Source organism: Bos mutus, chromosome 11, assembly GCF_027580195.1.
Source record: "Bos mutus isolate GX-2022 chromosome 11, NWIPB_WYAK_1.1, whole genome shotgun sequence".
Classification (NCBI taxonomy): Eukaryota; Metazoa; Chordata; class Mammalia; order Artiodactyla; family Bovidae; genus Bos; species Bos mutus.
In genome coordinates, this window is record NC_091627.1 from 58,937,704 (window position 1) to 58,943,017 (window position 5,314).

The window sequence follows — 5,314 nt, forward strand, 5'->3', positions numbered from 1 at the left end:
GTTCTGTAATCTGAGGTTTAATTTGCAGATTTAGTGGCATTTGGCAGGTTAAAAGTAGGTACTGTGAAGTGAGTAAGCATGGGATTTGGGGCTGGAAGCAAAGAATGAGAGAATCTGCTGGGCCAGAAATCCTGGCTTTGAGCTGCCTCGGAGATTTGCGGCCTGACTTCCTCTGCCCATAGCCACCCTGGACTACATCCTCTTGGGAGAGGAAGGTAGAGAACAGAGGAGGAGAGGAATGAAGCCCTCTAGGCCCCCTCCTTCTTCTAAAGAGCTTTATTGTATGTTTACTTTTTTAAATAATTATTTGTTCATTGCAAAAAAAAAAAGAAAATTCTGGACTTCCCTGGTGGTCCAGTGGTTACGAATCTGCTTGCCAATGCCAGGGACATAGGTTCGATCCCTGGTGTGGGAAGATTCCTCATGCTGCAGAGCAACTAAGCCCGTGCGCCACAACTATTGAACCCGCATGCTGCCACCACTGAAGCTCAGGCGCCCTAGAGTCCATGCTCCTCAACAAGAGAAGCCATTGCAATGAGAAGCCTGTGAGCCGCAACTAGAGAACACCCAGGTGCAGCAATGAAGACCCACACAACCAAAAATAAATAAAAATTTTTAAATTTGGAAACTATAGGGGAAAAAAAAGCAAAGATCACCTGTAGTTTCACTGTCTGAAGGTAGCAAGAGTACATTTTCCTCTTCTCTAAGATAGTGTGAAAAGACCAGGGAAGACTGGTGTGCTGCAGTTCATGGGATTGCAGAGTCGGACACGACTTAGCAGCTGAACAACAACAATGTGGAAAAAATCCTTTGGCCAACTGGACTGGGCTTCACGAGTACATGCCTATTATCCTCACCCCTCTCTACTTGTTTTTTCTCTCTTCTCTTCTGGAAGTCTCCCTTTTTTTTCTACCCAGTGAAAACCCAAACAAACAGGAGCCTTGACATATGAAAGTCAGCCTTGACATATGAAAGTCAGGTAGGAAGACTTGGGTTCAAGAACCTTTCCAACAGAGGGGCTAGAGGAGCAGCCTAAGGGAAGGGGCTCCAAGCTGGCCACCCTGGTTAGGGGAGGGGTGCAGCTGGGTGGGCAACAGAAGGGTTATTCGAGGGTGGCCTTTTCAGAGGAAGGGAAGGGAAAGATGCAGGTGAGGTGGGTCTTTATCCTCTGTATCAACTACTCATTGGTTATAGGCTAGCTCCAGGAAGAGGGAAATCGGTGAGGTGATGCCCTTCCACTGAGATGATTTCTGCTTAAGCTTAGGGTTCAGGGTTGTCTGTAGTAGAGCTCCCAGCAGCTGGGGTGTAGACTATATGCCCTTCAGTCCTGCAAGGTGTGTGTATGAGAGAAATAGTGACAGACAGACAGCCAGGGTGACAGAGTGGATTGCTGGAGCTCACCAAAGCCAAAGTCTAAAAGCAGTACAAGGCAGAGAGCAAATGTTTGGGCACCAAGGAGGAAAAGAGGGATAGAATGAGTTGGGAGATTGAGAATGAAGTATAGGTACTAATGGTACTATGTATAAGACAGATAACTAATGAGAACCTACTGGAGAGCACAGGGATCTCTACTCAATGCTTTGTTGTGGCCTAAATGGGAAGGAAACCCCCACAGAGGGGATAATGTATACCTACAGCTGATTTGCTTTGCGTTCGCAGAAACTAACACAAGACTGTGAAGCAACTATATGCTGTATTCTGCTTAGGCTCTCGGTCACGTCTGATTCTTTGTGACCCCATGGACTGTAGCCCTCCAGGCTCCTCTGTCCATGGGATCTCCAGGCAAGAATACTGGAGGGGGTAGCCTATCCCTGCTCCAGGGGGACTTCTCAACCCAGGAATCCAACCAGGGTCTCCTGCATTGCAGACAGATTCTATACCATCTGAGCTACCTGGGGAGCCCTAAAACAACTATACTCCAATAAAATTTTAAAAAAACACACATAAAAAATTCCCAACAGTACAAGACAGTTACCCCCTTGAGAAACCTTACCAGTGGCCTCTGTGAAGACAAACGCAGGAAGGAGACACTAGCTGGGTTGTCCTGAAGCTCACGGAGAGAAGGAAAGCCACTTTAGGATACACAATCTGCGGTGGAACTGCCACCATGATGCAGATTTTCATGAAGACCCTGACAGGGAAGAGCATCTCTCTCAAGGTCAAGCCCTTGGATACAATAGAAAATGTAAAGGCCAAGATCCAGGATAAGGAAGGTGTTCCTCTTGATCAGCAACTGGAAGACAGATTTCCTTTGTCTAACTACAACATTCAAAAGGAGTTCACTCTTCATCTTGTGCTGAGACATCGTGGTGGAGCTAAGAGAAGGAAGAAGTCTCATGCCACTCCCAAGAAGAACAAGCATAAGAGAAAAAAGGTTAAGCTGGCTGTCCTGAAAAACTACAAGGTGGAGGAGAATGGCAGAATCAATCACCTTCACTGGGAGTGTCCTTCAGATGAATAATGTGCTGAAGTTTTTATGACCAGTCACTTTGACAGACATTATTATGGCAAATGTTGTCTGACCTATTGTTTTAACAAACCAGAAGACAAGTAATTGTATACAGGTTAATAAAATACATGAATTAATGAACTAACAAAACAAAACAGAGAGAAGCAAAGCCAGAGGCAATCTGGCAGTCTGGCAGAATAGCACAGGCAGTTTTGGGAGACATGAGGGCAAAATCCAGAGCACCGACAAAACAAGACCTTCCCAAGGAAGCCAAAGCTGCCAGCCCCACAGCCCGGAGTTCCTTCGTGGTCCAGTGGTTAAGAATTCACCTGCCAGTGCAGGGGACATGGGTTCCATCCCTGATCTGGGAAGATTCCATACGCAGTGAGGCAACAAAGCCTGGGTGCTGAAACTACTGAAGCCCACGTACCCCAAAGCCCATGCTCCACAATAAGAGAAGCCAAGGCAATGAGAAAGCCTCTCCTCAAAACTAGAGAGTATCCCCTGCTCTCCATAGCTAGAGAAAGCCTGCACACAGCAATGAAGACCCAGCACAGTCAAAAATAAATAAATAAAAAATAAGTTAATTTTTAAAAACCACTTAAAAAAAGTCGGTTGTTGAATACCAAACACCAGTGGAGGCTGTGTTAGATGTCATATGTGTACAATTAGGTAAAGTTACCTGTCATCCTTCAATAAGGTTCATCATTTTTGAAAAACATATTATCACATGCTATTATCAATGGCACCTATGTAAATGCATCCAGTATTTTTTTAAATAGATATATTAGAGAAAAACAGAGAAGAGTCAGGGAACTGCTCTATTGACACAGTTATTAAGGGTCCAGTGATTTGAGCCATGGTGAGGCTAACTCTGCCAAGCAAAGAATAACTTGTTCCATCTCAAATTCCTACTACTGAGAAAGAAATGTAACGCTTGGCAGACTTTGGGTTTTAGAAGCTGCACTTGGCAGACTTCTTTGGGTTTTGGAGGCTACATATTCTATACTTGGGAATCCTGCTAAGATCCATTTATCAGGAGATACAGAAGGCTGATGGTTTTGAGAGGTGTGGTGCACTCATGATAAGTCTGACTCTTTGTGACCCTAGGAAATGTAGCCCTCCAGTCTCCTCTGTGGGATTATCCAGGCAGGAATATTGGAATGGGTTGTCATGCCCTCCTCCAGGGGATCTTCCTGGCCCAGGGATGGAACCTGTGTCTCTTATGTCTCCTACATCGGCGGGCAAGTTCTTTACCAACAGCGCCATGTGGGAAGCCCTAGTTTTGAGTGAGGCCCAGAGCAAAAGCAGTTCTCCAGCAGCTCCAGACTATAGCACAGGCAGCCCTGCTCCCTGGTTTGTACAACCTTGGAGATCACACAGCATCAGACCATCTCTCTGTGGTAGAGATGCCAGGTCCATCTCCTGTACATCCCAGTAAGAGTGACAACACAACACGAGCCCTCAGGAAACAGGGAGAGGCATTTGCAGCAGAGAACTATGTCCCTTTATTGCAAAAACAACTCCTGACGTATCCCTGGGTTCTTGTAGAAATACAGCCTCTGACCGTGGGAAGTAAGTGGCCATGCGGTCAGGAGCTGGATACTGAGAGGGCCAACAAGTTATAGGCCTGGGAAGGAGGCAGCAGAAGTGTATCATATAATGAAAGTGCTGCTTTGGGGATTGGGCTTTAGTGGGCTGAGGAGACAAGTGGATGGCCTGGACATCCACGCCATTTCCCGCTACTACTCTAAAGCACCTCCTTAGTTTACTTCTGTGATCTTATGTAAGGAGGAAGTGCTCCTTATGACCAGCTGACTGACAAAGCAGAAAAAGAGCCCAGTGTGGATCACAGATGGGTCAACTGAGTGATACCCAAAGTGGACTGCAGGAACACTACGGCCTCTCTCAGGCGTGGCCTTGAATGGTAATGGTAAGAAGACCTACCAATGGACACTTGATCATCCTCTGTGAGACAGCGAAGTTGCCTAACTAAGGTGTCAACAGAGACTCCTGGTGTTTGTGCTGTTTCCTCAGTCGTGTCCGACTCTTTGTGGCCCCACAGACTGTATTCTGCCAAGCTCTTCTGCCCATGAAATTTTCTGGGCAAAAATCACTGAAGCCATTTCCTTTTTCAGGAGATCTTCTTGACCCAGGGATCAAACACACGCCTCTTGTGTCTCTTGCATTGGCAGGCGGATTCTTCACCACTAGCACCACCTGGGAAGCCACTGACCACCTGGGCTGTGGTCAATGGCTTAGATGGTTTGTCAAGGGCCTGGAAAAGCAAAATTAGAAGCTGAAGGAGAAGTAAGTTTGGAGAGGAGCCCTGTGGATAGACCTTTGGGGGTGGTCGCTAAGCGTGAGAATCTTTGTACTGACCCATTAATGCCCATCAGAGAACATGCTCTGCAGAAGAAGGAGATAAACAACTGAGTGATTAGGACCTCAGCCAATAGCCGTCAGCCCACTTCTGTTGTCATCCTCCCTGGTGTTTGCACACTGGCTCATGAGCAGACTGACCCTGGTGGCAGAGAGGAGATCATGCATGGACCCAGTAGCATGGACTTCAGCACACCAAGCAGTTCCCTACTCTCCATAAATAGCTTTGTAATCTACATCCAATCCAGCCTCTGGATCCGAATACTAGTTTACAGGGAATACAGAAAAGGGAGGAGAGAAAAACACTTTAAATCACACCAGAAGGATGCAATCAACACAATCCAAACTGTGGGGAACACATAGAAAAATGTCTGAATTTCTTCAGCAAATAAACTGCAAGATTAGAAATAGCCTGAGGGCTTCCTCGATGGCTCAGTGGTAAAGAATCCACCTGCCAATGCAGGAGACTCAGGTTTGATCCTT

General features: G+C 46.4%; 1 pseudogene; it reads left to right on the plus strand.

The window, feature by feature from the left end:
- The first annotated feature begins 2,110 nt into the window (after nucleotides 1-2,110).
- LOC102272019 (ubiquitin-ribosomal protein eS31 fusion protein-like) lies at nucleotides 2,111-2,554 on the plus strand (annotated as a pseudogene).
- Nucleotides 2,555-5,314: the final 2,760 nt, after the last annotated feature.